Source organism: Argopecten irradians, chromosome 10, assembly GCF_041381155.1.
Source record: "Argopecten irradians isolate NY chromosome 10, Ai_NY, whole genome shotgun sequence".
NCBI classification, from domain to species: Eukaryota; Metazoa; Mollusca; class Bivalvia; order Pectinida; family Pectinidae; genus Argopecten; species Argopecten irradians.
Window position 1 is genome coordinate 61,668 of NC_091143.1, and position 17,720 is coordinate 79,387.

General features: G+C 37.9%; 1 long non-coding RNA gene across 1 annotated transcript; it reads right to left on the minus strand.

Moving 5' to 3' along the window:
- Positions 1-1,096: 1,096 nt before the first annotated feature.
- LOC138332849 (uncharacterized) lies at positions 1,097-6,548 on the minus strand. The gene is made up of 3 exons (XR_011209893.1): positions 5,402-6,548; positions 2,038-2,110; positions 1,097-1,776 (listed from the first exon to the last, which is right to left on the minus strand). It is a non-coding gene; the product is annotated as an uncharacterized lncRNA (long non-coding RNA).
- Between the last annotated feature and the right edge of the window lie 11,172 nt (positions 6,549-17,720).

The following is a 17,720-nucleotide window of genomic DNA, read 5'->3' on the forward strand; positions in this document are numbered from 1 at the left end:
CATAAATGAATATTCAACTATTTGAACAATAATTTGGTGTATTATCGTGTAAAGTATCACAATAGACGCTGACTAGATCAACAAAAGAATGAAAAAATATATTTTATAAATAGTTTAATCAAAACACAAAAATGATGCGCCAAAATAATTTAATTTCGCCGTTGGTGCATGCGCAATCAGTACTTCATTCCATATAGGATATAGTGCAACGGAATTTTTTTCGGGATGCAATTAATTATTTTTCATATTTTTTTAACTTGAAGTAAAATTAGAAGCTCAAACTTTTCAATGTTGGTAATGGTTTTGTAAAGTAAGTAACTTTTGTAGCTGAAGAAAAATACTAAAAACGTAAAAACTTCTCCTGTTTTTGATAGTGAAAAAAATACCAATTTGTCAGCGGTGGAGCATTCTTTAATATATACTTGTACGTTTTCTCTAGTTTTTTTTTTTTTACTCGAGTTTTTTTCCGTAATTACTTACTCGTACAAGCTTTAGCTTATAACATTGCTAAGAAAACATTCTGGATGCAGAAACTGAAGAGTTATGTTATAAACGATTCTCAAAGTTTATAATTACTATGAATATGTATGGTGGCCGGGGGTGAATTTATTTATTAGGTTTAGGTAAATTATCAAATCCTTTAAAACCTAATTAAAACCTTCCATCAATTCTACATTGTCTGCTAGACGTTTATTAGCGAATAAATTAAGGTACATTTGACACAGGATTGTGGTGTGGGGGACTTGACAGGGTATGAGATCGATGAAAAACATGTCATGCATGAGTGGTGGTAGAGGTGCCGGGTTAGAGTTACCAGACACAGGATTGTTGTGGTGTGGGGATTTGACAGGGTATGAGATGGAGACACGTCATGCATGAGTGGTGGAGGTGCAGGGTTACAGTTACCAGACACAGGATTGTGGTGTGGGGGACTTGACAGGGTATGAGATCGAGACACGTCATGCATGAGTGTGGAGGTGGGGTTACAGTTACCAGACACAGGATTGTGGTGTGGGGGACGTCATTGATGGACAGGGTAAGTACAACAGTTGTGGTGTGGGGGACTTGACAGGGTATGAGATCGAGACAAGTCATGCATGAGTGGTGGAGGTGCCGGGTTAGAGTTACCAGACACAGGATTGTGGTGTGGGGGACTTGACAGGGTATGAGATCAAGACACGTCATGCATGAGTGGTAGGAGGTGCTGGGTTAGAGTTACCAGACACAGGATTGTGGTGTGGGGGACTTGACAGGGTATGAGATCGAGACACGTCATGCATAAGTGGTGGAGGTGCTGGGTTAGAGTTACCAGACACAGGATTGTGGTGTGGGGGACTTGACAGGGTATGAGATTGAGACACGTCATGCATGAGTGGTAGAGGTGCTGGGTTAGAGTTACCAGACACAGGATTGTGGTGTGGGGGACTTGACAGGGTATGAGATCGAGACACGTCATGCATGAGTGGTGGAGGTGCTGGGTTAGAGTTACCAGACACAGGATTGTGGTGTGGGGGACTTGACGGGTATGAGATTGAGACACGTCATGCATGAGTGGTAGAGGTGCTGGGTTAGAGTTACCAGACACAGGATTGTGGTGTGGGGTATTAGGTACTGAATTCAGAGCTAGTGGGGGGAGTGAAGCTATCTAAAGTTACAGGGTTTAACATACCATTCAACTGCGGTTCTGTTACCGCAACAGGCTTTAGTTTAAGCTTTCTGCATTCTGCAGGGTCAGTGATCGACTGTCTTCCCTTTGTCTCTTTTCTGCTTCAATTTCTGTGAAAGGAGAAAGCATTAAAATATATGAATGTAAAGAGATGACATATTTTACAAACATAACTTAATTGTTTAATTATATTTTTGTGAACAGTTTGCTAGGACATTTTTTGTAATATAGACATATATATAACAATTAGCAATGTTGTTTATTCATAGTTAAAATAAATCAATCAATCAATCAATCAACACAATCTCAAAATTATGGAATTCTTAACTTGAAATAAATAATAGGTAAGATGTTATTTTTAATATACTCACCTGATTTTTTTCTTTTTTGCAGGCTGTTGTTCAGGGCACTCTCTTCCACTTTTTTTAGATTTTGATGATGAAGCTGTGTAGAATAGCATTCAGAATTTAATATAAAGGAATAGCATGAATAACAAGAGATCCCAGAGGGATCTTGGCGCCCACCAAAGAATGATCTATATCTGACAAAGGAAAGATGGATCTTTTCTCTACTTTTTAAACTTTTTTAAACATACTACATATGAAATTTGAGACAGATCGCTTCAGTTCCTTTTGAGAAATAGCGGTAACAAACTTCAACTATCAAAATCCAAGATATGACTCCTTGGCGGCCATCTTGTTGATCAATCGGTCCCAAATCACAATATGCACAACTAGGGCCCTAGGGGAACCTACATGTGAAATTTGAGAAAGATCCATTCAATACTTTCTGAGAAATAGCGATAACAAACTTTGAATATAAAAATCCAAGATGGCAGCCTGGCAGCAATCTTGTTGACCGATCGGTCCCAAATCACAATATGCACAACTAGGGCCCTAGGGACACCTACATATGAATTTTGAGACAATTCCCTTTGTACTTTCTGAGAATTTTGAGACAATTCCCTTCAGTACTTTCTGAGAAATAGCGATAACAAACTTTAAGTATCAAAATCCAAGATGGCTGCCTGGTGGCCATCTTGTTGACTGATCGGTCCCAAAATGCAATATGCACAACTAGGTCCCTAGGGGAACCTATATATGAAATTTGAGACAGATCCCTTCAGTACTATCTGAGAAATATCTATAACAAACTGTAACTTTCAAAATCCAAGATGGCGGTCTGGCGGCCATCTTGTTCACCGATTGGTCCAAAAATGCAATATGCACAACAAGGGCCCTAGGGGAACCTACATATTAAATTTGAGAAAGATCCCTTCAGCACTTTTTGAGAAATGGGGATATCAAACCTTAACTATCAAAATCCAAGATGGCCGCCTGGCGGCCATCTTGTTTTTCCTATCAGCCTCAAAATCTGTATGGCACAAAAAGGGACCAAGGGTAACCTCCATGTGAAGTTTGAACAAAATTCCTTCAGTAGTTCTCAAGAAATATCGATAACAAACTTCAACTGCCAAAATCAAAGATGGCTGCCTGGCGGCCATCTTGTTTTTCCGATCAGCCTCAAAATCTGTAAGGCACAACTAGGGACCAAGGGTACCCTCCATGTGAAGTTTGAACAAAATCCCTTTAGTAGTTCTCAAGAAATATCGATAACAAACTTCAACTGCCAAAATCAAAGATGGCTGCCTGGCGGCCATCTTGTTTTTTTTCGATCAGCCTGAAAATCTGTATGGCACACAACTATTGGGCAGCCTCAAAATTGTATGCACAAATATGACCAAGGGGACCCTCCATGTGAAGTTTGAACAAAATCCCTGCAGCAGTTTTTAAGAAATAGTGATAACAAGCATTGCTTACGGATGGACGACGGACGACGGATGGCGGACTACGGACGCAGGGCGATTTGAATAGCCCACCATCTGATGATGGTGGGCTAAAAAAAGAAACAATGAAGATGAAATCAACATGGACGCCGTCCATAGTTCTCATTTGTAGATTAGGGATTCATGAATTCATAATTGCAATAGACTTTCCTCACAAATTAACATGAAAATAAATACCTTGATGGTGAAATATTTGTGATTTACAGTGTAAGTCCTTAATCCAGTCATTAAATGAAAATTAATTAAACTGATCAATATATTTCGCCTCAGGGACAAGTCCCTGTATAATATCCATGCACATAGGTAAAGTAATATAATTTCCCATTGTTGATTCAGGATATGAAATTTAACTTAAATTTAATTTCATATAAAGTTCAGAGCAGCTATTGGCATATATAAAGTATTGCACAAACAAGAGGCCCAGAGGGCCTGTATCGCTCACCTGGTTTTTAGTTAGTAATTATCACAAGAATCTGACAATTAGAAAAATAAGCAAAATTGACTCCCAAAGTTTAATTTTGAATCACAACCATACAATGATGCTATTGATACCATACAAATATGCTATCCAATACAAAGGTTCAGAGACAAAGTAATTTATATGAAAATAGTAGCCTAATTGACCTTTTTGACCTCGCATCTATTGCCGTTTAAGGCCCCGGGGGTCAGCCCTATCATTTGTACAATTTCAAATCCCAACCCTATAAGGATGCTACCATTGCATTATAAGTGCTCTTCCATTCTTATAGTTGCAGAGAAGAAGTCGTTTATATGGAAATAGCTAAATTGACCCCTTTTGACCCCACCCTTCAGGCTCCCGGGGGGGTCAGCCCCATCATTTGCAAAATTTTGAATCCAAACCCTATAAGGATATAACCATTGCATTATGAGCGCAATCCCATGTTAAGTTGCAGAGAAAAAGTCATTTATATGGAAATTGACCACTTTTGACCCCGCCCCTCAGGCCCCCGGGGGTCAGCCCTATCATTTGCTCAATTTGGAATCCCCAGCCTACAAGGATGCTACCATTGCATTATGGGTGCTATACCATGCTTAGTTGCAGAGAAGTAGTCATTTATATGGAAATAGCCAAATTGACCCCTTTTGACCCCGCCCCTCAGGCCCCCCGGGGGTCAGCCCTATCATTTGCACAATTTTGAATCCCCACCCTATAAGGATGCTACCATTGCATTATGGGTGCTATACCATACTTAGTTTCAGAGAAGAAGTCGTTTATATGGAAATAGCCAAATTGGCTCCTTTTGACCCCGCCCCTCAGGCCCCCGGGGGGGTCAGCCCCATTATTTGTACAATTTTGAATCCCCACCCTATAAGGATGCTACCATTGCATTATGGGTGCTATCCCATGCTTAGTTGCAGAGAAGAAGTCGTTTATATGGAAATAGCCAAATTGACCCCTTTTGGCCCCGCCCCTCAGGCCCCGGGGTGTCAGCCCCATCATTTGTACAAATTTCAGTTAGTAGCCCATAAGGATACTACCAGTCAAATTTTATTGAAATCCGACCAGCGGTTATGGAGAAGAAGTCGATTGTTGACGGACGACAGACGACGGACGACGGACGCCGGACGCTGCGTTATCCCATAAGCTCACCTCGGTCCTTTGGACCAGGTGAGCTAAAAATAAGAACAACATTTATACTTAACAGACAGATTCTCCAGTTTAATATTATCTATGGCCAGTTTTCTTTGAAAAGCAAAAAAATGCACTTATTATTAATGTATATAAAGTTTTTCAAATATATTTGAGAGTTAAATGGATATCTAATGGTTTAATGTTCTCCTTGAACTGCATACATTATACAATATTACAGGTATGATACTGTTGTAATGTTACAATCACCACATACATATAGCTAGGTAGTATTTACAGCTATTGACTTTGACTTGATTAGAAGGCAGTAAGTCATGATCTGACTCAACAACAAAGTCATCCCCCATGCTCTTTTTTTTGGTCTGTCTCTTTTTTGGTCTGCCTGAACCTATATATAGATCGAGATAAGTAAAGCAATAAATACCAATGTCAACACAGTACGGTCAGGGCATGGATCATAAAAAATTGTCTCCATTTTTTATTTGTGCCAATATTTCTGAAAATATTTATCAAATCATCCGCCTGTTAGCCAATCCCCCATGGTGAGGTCAATCAGGAAGCTATAGCTAGTGCATGCAGACCATGGCGCATATCAAAATGGTTAATTGTCTCCATTTCATTGTTGCAACATTATTATAAGATTTCAATATAATGCACATATATATATATGTAGGTTTTTTGAGTGATATTAAAAGTGTCTTAAATTTGTGCTGTCATACAAGGTTTATGGAACATGTCTTGACATATAGCTTGCAAAAAAAAAAAAAACACACACACAATTATATAAGACTTGTTTCATAAAAACAAGCTAGCTCATTTAAGATCATATGTGTATCTTCTTTAATTAGAATCTTATTGAACCTTTGTATTCTTTTGTTTCCTACACAATGCATTACGTAATTGGTCTACGTAAACAATGGATCTTCATCTGAACCTGGAACATATACATCGATCATATAGGCCTACATATAAAAGTAACGAAATTGCAATGAAAATGCATACATATTCAAACCTGGGACATCATTTACGTGTATGTGATATTTAGTTATTTGATCGATAATTGTGTGTAAAATTAGCGTGCAAATGTGTGTAAAATCAAGTTACGATTGGATGAAAAGGATCGATCCCAGGAATAACGATCCAAAAAAATATGTAATATTACTAGAACACTTTTAAAATAATTAAGCCGATAGTAAACCTTGCGTACTTTATCACAACGGTATATATGTAAACCTGATAAATCTGTAAATTTTGAACGATCGGCTTTAAAATATTATAAACGAAATGTTGCACTTACCTCTGTACACTAGAGTTACTTTATATCTATCCCTGCCATACATGGCCTCGCATTTTTTGCCATACACATTCTCATCGAGACTGCTGGCCTCTCAATGTTTATCAAGTCGCCGATTGACACCACGCCAAAAATGTATGGAAACTACTCTGTTTTTAAATTACAATATAGGAGGCCTAAAGGGCCTTAACGGTCATCGGAAACTACATTGCGCATTAGTATAATTTAATTTCATTTGGTGATCACTTGTTGTCAGGAGACATTGTCAGAGCCAGATCTGTTAAATTTCTTTCAACAATGTTTCTTTCAATCTCAAGAGGCCAAAAGGGCTCATTAACATGTTAGGAAGTTAATTTAGTTATTGTGTTACATTGGTAAGCCATTCTTCCGAAGTTTGGGTATCACCTCCAGAGATGTAACAAACACTTTTGGCAGGTCCCATGTTTCAAGGATCAGTTCTTGCACGTTATCAGCCCATATCGCTACTGGTTAGAAACCTTGAGAAGATGTTCAAAAATCGTGGTTGTTCAAGATGGCGGCCTGTGGCAGGGCATCTTGGGATTACGGATCGACCCGAAAAATAACAACACTTTGTCGGGACCCATATCAGGATCATTTCATGCCAGTTTCAGCCAAAACCGCACCGGTAGAACTTCAGAAGAAGTTCAAAATGTGTTTTCAAGATGGAGGCCATCTTGGATTTCGGATCGACCCGAAAAATAACAACACTTTGTCGGGGACCATGTCAGAATCATTTCATGCAAGTTTCAGCCAAATCGCACTGGTAGATCTTGAGAAGAAGTTCAAAATGTGTTTTTAAAGATGGCGGCTGTGGCGGCCATCTTGGTTTTTGGATGACCCGAAAATTAACACACACTTTGTCGGGATCCATGTCAGGATCATTTCATGCAAGTTTCAGCCAAATCGCACAGGTAGAACTTGAGAAGAAGTTCAAAATGTAGTGTTTCAAGATGGCGGCTTTGGCGGCCATCTTGGATTTCTGATGGACCCGAAAAATAACAACACTTTGTCGGGACCGCGTCAGGATTATTTCATGCCAGTTTCAGCCAAAGCGCACAGGTAGAACTTGAGAAGAAGTTCAAAAATGTATTTTTTCAAGATGGCGGCTGTGGCGGCATCTTGGAATTTCTCGACCGAAAAATAAACAACACCTTTGTCGGGATCGAGTGCCGGTTTCAGCCAAAGCCAGGTAGAAAAAATGAAGTTCAAGAATGTGTTTCAGACGGCTTCTGCGTGCGGCCCATTTGGTCGGAACCGAAAAATAACAAAACACCATGTCAGGATTATTTCATTGCAAGTGTTTTAAGCCTGTGTCTATCGCACAGGTAGATACGCTTGAGAAGAAGTTCAAAATGTGTTTTCAGATGGCGGCTTTGGCGGCAATCTTTGAGATTTCGGATCGACCCGAAAAAATATACAAGCACTTTGTAAGGGGACCCATATGGCAGGATAGTTCATGCAAGTTTCAGCCAAATGCGCACAGGTAGGTCTTGAGAAGAAGTTTCAAAATGTATTTTCAAGATGGCGGCTGTGGCGGCTAAATTCTTGGATTTCGGATTCGAGCCCGAAAAATAACAACACTTTGTCGGGGACTATGTGTCAGGATCATTTCATGCAAGTTTCAGCCCAATCGCACCGGTTAGTAGAACTTGAAGATGAAGTTCTTCAAAATCGTGTTTTCAAGTATGGCGTTTTGCTTTGCGCGGCACATCATTGAGGTCATTTTCTGGATTGCATACAAGAAAAAGTAAACAACATTGATTTGTCGGGGACGCCATGGATCGAGGATCTCTTTTCATGCATACGTTTCAGCCGCAGAATATCGCTAACTGCGTTAGGAGCTTCGAAGAGAAGTTCATAACTGAGATTGTTGCTCTAATGATGGCGGGCTGTGGCGGCCATTTTCGGATTTCGGATCGACCCGAAAAGTAACAAAACAAACTTTGTGTCAGGAAGACATATGTCTGGGTCTGTATCTATTTGTGCTAAGTTTCAGCCTAATTGACAACAGGTAGAAACTTGAGGAAAGAAAGTTCAAAATCGTATGTTTCATTACGATGGCGGTGGCTGTGGACGGCCATCTTGGAGATTTCGGGATCGACCTGGAAAAAATAAACAAACACTTTGTCAGGACCATTTGTCAGGATCATTTCATGCACATAAGGGGGTTTCAGCTATATCGCACCTGGTTGTTGTAATCTGTGAAAAAACATGATATATTTGACCAATAATTAATCATTTTTATTTTAATGTCAATTATGAGTGGTCTAGTACTAGTACACAGTTCACCATTTACCATGTAACTTGGTGTACTTTTTTTTTCAAATCCAATAGCAGTTTACAAAATTTTAAATAAAAGCGCTCAATTGTTCGTACATTTGTAAAACCCCATATCTCACAACCGTATAACAAAACCGGTTTAACTATTTTTTCAAATAGTTCAAAAATACATCTAACTGATAAATTCAATTTTCTGCCTTTTCTCAAAATATCATACATTGCAATCGATGCTTTTTAATATTCTGACTCTTTGCATCATTACCTAAATAGTTAAATTTATTAACACATTCTATTACGTTATTATCAAATCTGAAAACATGTCTATTAACAAATCTTCCTTTTGAAAACGCCATACATTTGGTTTTATCACTATTTACTCTTAATTTCCAGCGAATACAGTATTCACTAAATATATCAAGCTGATTTTGAAGATCAGTAGGATTATCGGAAAATAATTAATTTTCTCTTTGTTACAGGCTTTCTGATTGGTCCATTCATTTTTTTCATTCCACGATGAAAAAAAATCTGAGAATGGCGCGGAATTCCCGACGTTATCATGACATCACAATAGAAACATTGACGTTGCGTATTGATTTGGAAAAAATAATCCCTTGGAAAAAATCAATGGAATCGTACGTGTAAATGTATTTCATTTTATAAAGTAGCCTGGGAAATTAATTATAAGTATTGAAGTCACTATTTTTTAATTTCATCGGGGTATGAAATAAATTGTGTTTGCAAACTTTTGTAATCCGCTACGCGGATTCACACAGTTTGCAAACAAAATTTATTTCATACCCCGATGAAATTAAAAATAGTGACTTCAATGCTTAAATAAAATTGTGTCATTGCATAACATATAGAAATAACAATGACGTTTATTCCGCATGTCTCACCATTTTTACGGTTTACACTATAAATGGCGAGACAATAGGTTAAGTGACCAATGCTCAAGGTCGCCAACTGGTAGATTTGTGTATCTCTTCTAGGCTACGGATATTAAATTATAAATGGGATATACAAAGCACAATGCAATGGTTGTAGCGCTGTTGACTATGCTAGTCTGCTTTCCTCAGTAAATTAGTTTGTCGTAGAAGAACCAGCTATATTTTTGTTCAAACAATTACGTTTTTGGATTGTAAAATATCAGATAATCCTGGGTTTTTCCTCATATATATTTTTTCAATCATATGTAATATTTACCTTTACAAAATACAGATATGAAATCATATAATGGAAGGAATTGTTAAAATTATGTATTTTGGAAAGCTCATTGAAATTTTGGGGGATGTAATATTTAGAGACGATATAGTGCAACTACTAACTATGATAATACCTTAAGGAATTGAGAACGCGACTTCTTTAATTACAAACATGTATGAAAAGCTACAAAACGATGTATGTCTGTTAACATTAGGAAAAACGATAAATGCAAGCGAGCGAATTAAAAGGACGCTTTGGACTGATAAGGATTTGTTCAGCCTTCGAAAAACCGTAAATAGTCTTTGGTAGTAAACTTAAAAAGTCAAGATATGACTCGCACTTAGGTTAAATTCCTCTAATATACAAAACAACTTAAAAGGATGAAAAAACTAAAAAGAGAGCTTTCAAACAAACATTACTGAACAAAATCAATAGAATATCAATTAATGATTCTAAACAGTTATTGGCAGCAAGTACTTAAAATGCAAAAAGCAATGATAACTGTGAAGATCCTCCTAATATTGGCAAGAGTTTGTTGCACATTACAAAAACTTGGGGAATCAAATCTTGTACCCAGATCTATACCAAATTTAGAGAGAGATATTGAGCTGCAACTTGACCAACTAAAAACCCAGTTGTTGCAGGCGCCAAATGGGACCATTGTAATTTTGAACACGAAATCCAATTTTGTGTGGACAAAAATGAATATTGTTCAACAAAAATGAGTCCACTTTTTCATTAACAAAATTTATAACATATTATAAAAGTAAGTTTTACAAGAGGCCCATGGGCCTTAACGGTCATCTGACTATTAGTACAATACAACATAGTCGTTTAAAGATTTTAGCCTATTTGACCTCTGTGACCTAAAATGAAGATCAAGGTCATTCATTTGAACAAACTTGGTAGCCTTTTATCCCAGCATGCTTCATGCCCAATATCAGTACCCTGGGCCTTCTGGTTCTTGAGAAGAAGTTATTTAAAGATTTTAGCCTATTTGACCCCCGTGACTTTGAATGAAGGTCAAGGTCATTTATTTGAACAAACTTGGTAGCCCTTCATCCCAGCATCCTACAGGCCAAATATCAGTACCCTGGGCCTTCTGGTTCTTGAGAAGAAGTCGTTTAAAGATTTTAGCCTATTTGACCTCTGTGACCTTGAATGAAGGTCAAGGTCATTCATTTGAACAAACTTGGTAGCCCTTCATCCCAGCATGTCACAGGCCCAATATCAGTACCCTGGGCATTCTGGTTCTTGAGAAGAAGTCGTTTAAAGATTTTAGCCTATTTGACCCTCGTGACCTTGAATGAAGGTCAAGGTCATTTATTTGAACAAACTTGGTAGCCTTTCATCCCAGCATCCTACAGGCCCAATATCAGTACCCTGGGCCTTCTGGTTCTTGAGAAGAAGTCGTTTAAAGATTTTAGCCTTTTTGACCCCTGTGACCTTGAATGAAGGTCAAGGTCATTCATTTGAACAAACTTGGTAGCCCTTCATCCCAGCATGTCACAGGCCCAATATCAGTACCCTGGGCCTACTGGTTCTTGAGAAGAAGTCGTTTAAAGATTTTAGCCTATTTGACCCTCGTGACCTTGAATGAAGGTCAAGGTCATTTATTTGAACAAACTTGGTAGCCCTTCATCCCAGCATGCCAGAGGCCTAAAATCAGGTCTCTAGGCCTCTTAGTTATTCACAAGAAGTTGTTTAAAGGATTTTACCCTATTTGACCCCTGTGACCTTGAATGAAAGTCAAGGTCATTCATTTTATCAAACTTGGTAGCCCTTCATCCCAGCATCCTACAGGCCAAATATGAGTACCCTGGGCCTTCTGGTTATTGAGAAGAAGTTGTTTGAATGAAAAGTTTACGCACAGCAGACGCCGGATGGCACACGGCGGACGGCGCACAGCGGACGGCGCACAGCGGACGGCGCACGATGACGGACGGTGCATGATGACAATAGGTCATCCTGACCCTTCGGGTCAGATGACCTAACAATCTTCCAGTGGACAAAAGTCAAGACGAAATTCAATTTCGTGACACAAAATTGAATTATGTCGTAACAAAATCACTTTCGTCTTACAAAAATGTTTTTTAAAATAACAGCTTCATTTTCATTATGACAAAAATAAATTTTGTTAAACAAAATCATCTTTCAGTGGACAAATTTCATTTTTGTGGACAGAATTCATTTTCGTCTCAACGAATGACAGAGGCATCTCTCTCCAAAGGTGTTTTGAAAAGTTATTTAATTTTATTTTAAACAAAAGGCTTAAAATGTTTATGCAAAAGATTATATGTCCAAATCAGTTTGGGTTTCAAAAATATTGTAGAACTACTGATGCCTTGTTCGTATTACAATGTAACATTGCTAAAGATGCTTAACCGCTGACAGAGCATGAATGATACTCATCATTTGAACAATCATTGGTGTTTGATCATGTATATGTATGTCTAATTAAAACACAAAGTAATATACAATATCTGGTTTTGCCTTTAATCCTCAATTAAGTTTAAAACGTCCATGACAGAATATTCTAATATTATTGGGGGGTGGGGGGTGGTAAATAAGGGGATAGTTTAAGTCCTAACCTTTTCAACATGTACATTTATTACATTTATGATTTACCATTCATTCTGAATAACAATTTAGCTGTTGGTAGTTTGTCATTTGCGGATGACTTATTGAGTTTACCAGAAACTCCCGAGGGACTGCAGTAATCATTAATTGAATTGGAAAAATACTGTGAAAAATGGCAGCTACAATAAATACTAAGAAAACAAAAACAATGATCTTCCAAATAAGGCAGAGATATATCCAAACTAAATATAATGTAAAACCGTTTATGTTTAAAAATCAGGAAATTGAATAAATCACTGAGTATAAATATTTAGATACAACTTTATGTAACAACGGTAAATATATGCTAGCTGCTAAGGAATAGTGTAAAAAGTAGAATTAAAGTTTTGTACTCAATTAGGCAATATTTGAATATAAAATAGCTGATATGCCCATATGGCTCTGGAAAAAGTTGCATAATTCTTTAGTCAGGCCAATCTTAACATACAATTCTGAAAAATGGTATGCTGACTTTTACAATAAAATTGCAAATGCAAGTATAGGAGCTAGTGTGAATAATTCAACATTTGACGAATTTTCAATAATAGATAAAATGCTATTTGAACAAATAAATTTAAAATTTGGAAAGTTTGCAGTAAATATTGCTTACAGTTCTGAATTATCGCACTATAACACTAGACTGATTCATTAATACACAAGCATTGTGTTATTTGACTAAAGAATATCACAAGATGACATGAATAATCTTGTAAAAGAAGCTTTGAAGGTAAGTAAAAGCATTCATGAAAGTGGATCATATTCGTGGTTTTCAAACTATCAAGTATTATCAACGAAAATACATCACATTTGACATTAAAAGGGAAAACTTCAGTAGGTAGGAACAAGCCAGATTAAAGCGGTCATTTCAAAAATTTATACTTTGTAGATTTGACATTATCTTCTTAAAATTGCTGGCAAAACTTGGACCTAGATATTGAAGCTGGTAAGACAAAAAAATCCTCATGTGTATACAGTGAATCCTACTGAAAGAAAAATGTTCTTATCTAAATACAAAATTAACTCTATGTTCACAGACTATGAAAATTTAGTAAATTAGTAAAGTTATTGTCATCTAATGAACCACAACTTCTGCAGGATTTGGGCCTCTTTATTAAAAAGTCGTTTGACCTGAGGAAATTGGGCTTGCTGAATGCATGAGTTGTTCTCGTTTTATTATTATTGTTTGATACATGTAAACGTTATCTTAACTAATTTGCTATCAACTCTTTTGTGTGGATGTAAAAATGCAAATACAATGTATTGTGTATTAGTAAACGATTTGGTTTACGGAAAGTGCCGAACATTCCCGACTGGAAAATGATTCTTACAGCTCTTTCAAACTGTTTCATCCCCTGAAATTCATTCCCAAGATTCTGGAAGCAATAACAATTTGATTGGTCAATTCAAAAGGTCACCGGAACGTGGCCCCTAACGATATATCATTAGGCTGACCCAACGACCGATAACTAGCAAGGAGACCTAACTCTCGATGGATCGTGAAATTAGTTAAAGTTGAAAAGTTTTTTTATTTAAGTTCATAAACAAGAGGCCCAGGGGGCCTGTATCGCTCACCTGGTTTGTAATGTCAAGTCATGTTCTGAATACAGGTTCATTGTTTCTTTTCTGAAGGAATTTGAATATTTACCTCTTATTTCCCTATTGGGCCCCACCCCTCCTGCCCCGGGGGGTCAGAGCCAAAATTTATACAAGTTCTGTTCCCCTTCCCCCAAGGATGTTTGTGGCCAAATTTGGTTACAATCCATGCAGAACTCTAGGACAAGTAGTGATTTATAGGATTTACCTCTATTTCCCTATTGGGCCCCGCCCCTCCTGCCCCCGGGGGGTCAGAGCCAAAATTTATACAAGTTCTGTTCCCCTTCACCCAAGGATGTTTGTGGCCAAATTTGGTTGTAATCCATGTAGAACTCTAGGACAAGTAGCGATTTATAGGATTTACCTCTATTTCCCCTATTGGGCCCCGCCCCTCCTGCCCCCGGGGGGTCAGAGCCAAAATTTATACAAGTTCTGTTCCCCTTCCCCCAAGGATGTTTGTGGCCAAATTTGGTCACAATCCATGCGGAACTCTATGACTAGTAGCGATTTAAATTAAATGTTGACGGACGGACGGACGGACGGACGGACGACGGACGCCGCGCCATGACATAAGCTCACCGACCCTTTGGGCCAGGTGAGCAAAAAATAACTGTTAAAATTTAAATAGTATTAAGCAACGATTGAGGTTAATGTTAGCATAACTTAGGACAGGCAAACATTTTCAACAATTTTTAGTGCTGTACTGTAACGATAATGACATGCATTGAAAGAATAGCTTTCATTGTAAAGATTAGATGAAACCACTTCAAGTATTTGAAGAAATAACTCAATATCTATTATATTATTTAAGGTGAAAAATTGATACATACATTTTGGCAGGACATTTGACAGTAATACAGATATTTGGCACTATATGTAAATACGGTAAACCTTCGGTTAGTTCGAACAAAATTAAACAAGAGGCCCATGGGCCTTAACGGTCATCTGACTCATGGCACAAAACAACAAAGTCACAGTATAAAGTATTGGTTAACGATTAATATAAACAATACAAGGAACTCCTTAGTTGAATATGTAAGTTTCTGAAAAAGGTAAATGTCATTTGTTGAACAAACTTGGAAGCCCTTCATCCAAATATGGTCGAAACCCATTCAAGGATTAATATAAGGAGGAGTCAGATTTTAAAGCCAAATTTCAGCAAAGCTCCCATTTTGGACCTCGGTCATACTATCCCCATGGGTCTTACCTCGGTCCTTTATAAAATATGATTGTCCTTACCTAAAGTTCCCCCTTCTGAATCAATTAAAACCACTATAGACCAATTTTCATTGAGATCGGAGACTGAAACCTTAAAACAGGAAGTGGGCCAGCGGCCATCTTGGAATACCAAAATCTTTACGAAAATGTTTGCATGTTGTTTGGCATCAATTAAAACCCCTACAGACCAATTTTCATTGAGATCGGAGACTGAAACCTTAAAACAGGAAGTGGGCCAACGGCCATCTTGGAAAACCAAAATCTTTACGAAAATGTTTGCATGTTGTTCGGCATCAATTAAAACCCCTATAGACCAATTTTCATTGAGATCGGAGACTGAAACCTTAAAACAGGAAGTGGGCCAGCGGCCATCTTGGAATACCAAAATCTTTACGAAAATGTTTGCATGTTGTTCGGCATCAATAACAAACCCTTTTGACCAATTTTGATTGAGATCGGAGACCGAAACCTTAAAACAGGAAGTGTGCCAGCTAAAATTAAGAAAATTTGCCCTTTTGGGACCCCACCCCTCAGCCCCTAGGGGTCGGACCAGACTCATTTATATAAAATATGATTGTCCTTCCCCAATGATGTTTCATACCAAATATGGATGAAATTCATCCAAGGATGAAGGAGGAGTAGGATTTTAAAGCTAAAATTAAGAAAATTTCCCCATTTGGGGCCTCAGCCCCTAGGGGTCGGACCAGGCTCATTTATATAAAATATGATTGTCCTTCCCCAATGATGTTTCACACCAAATATGGATGAAATCCATTCAAGGATAAAGGAGGAGTACGATTTAAAAGCTTAAATTAAGAAAATTTCCCCTTTTGGAGCCCCGCCCCTCTGCCCCTAGGGGTCGGACCAGGCTCATTTATATAAAATATGATTGTCCTTCCCCAATGATGTTTCACACCAAATATGGATGAAATCCATCCAAGGATGAAGGAGGAGTAGGATTTTAAAGCTAAAATTAAGAAAATTTGCCCTTTTGGGGCCCCACCCCTAAGCCCCTAGGGGTTGGACCACGCTCATTTACATCAAATATGATTATCGTTCCCCAATACTGTTTTACACTAAATATAGATGAAATCCATCCAAGGATGAAGGAGGAGTAGAATTTTAAAGCTAAAATTAAGAAAATTTGCCCTTGGGGTGCCCCATCCCTCAGCCCCTAGGGGTTGGACCACGCTCATTTATATAAAACATGATTGTCCGTCCCCAATGATGTTTCACACCAAATATGGATGAAATCCATCAAAAGATGAAGGAGGAGTAGGATTTTAAAGCTAAAATTAAGAAAATTTGCCTTTTGGGGCCCCACCCCTCAGCCCCTAGGGGTCGGACCAGGCTCATTTATATAAAATATGATTGTCCATCCCAAATAATGTTTCACACCAAATATGGATGAAATCCATCCAAGGATGAAGGAGGAGTAGGTTTTTAAAGCTAAAACAAGGACATAGTCATTCAGATCCCCCGCCAATGGATATATCAAAGCTGCGCATGAAGTAAGTTTGATTGTGGAAACTTATGTGTATGAAAAAAAAAACAGGAAAAAGGAAGTTGCATGCAGAGCTAAAGAAAGATGGAGTATAATTCAAGTAGAGCGGGGCTGCAATTGTTGAATCAGTTATACAGCCTTGACATTTATATTACCGGTAGACTATATACACAAAGATGGGTGGAGTTTTGCAAAGTAACATTTACCATTTACCATGATATTTTCAGCAATGTTTCCATGGTAACAGAAAAAGTGCAAAAAATGAAAACCTAAAAATAGCAAAAGGTACTACTAGACCATAAAAAGAATGTGTTTATGAAGTTTCGTGGAAATATCTCTGCTGGTTTTAGAGTTATGCTCTGGAAATGAACCTGCTACAAAAATATGATATTTTCAGCAATGTTTCTATGGTTACAGAAAAAAGCACAAAAAGTGAAAACCTAAAAATAGCAAAAGGCACTACTAGACCAAAGAACAATGTGTCTATGAAGCTTCATGGAAATATCTTTGCTGGTTTTAGAGTTGTGCTCCGGAAACGATTCTTACACAAAATCTGCCATTTTCAGCAATGTTTCCATGGTTACAGAAAAAAGTACAAAAAGTGAAAACCTTAAAATAGCAAAAGGCACTACTAGACCATAAGACTAATGTGCCTATGGAGTTCCGTGCATATATCTCAACCGGTTTTCCAGTTATGCTGCGGAAACGAACCTGGTACAAAAATATGATATTTTCAGCAATGTTTCCATGGTTACAGAAAAAGTGCAAAAATTAAAACCTAAAAATAGCAAAAGGCACTACTAGACCATAAGAACAATGTGTCTATGTGTGTCTATGAAGTTTCATGGAAATATCTCTGCTGGT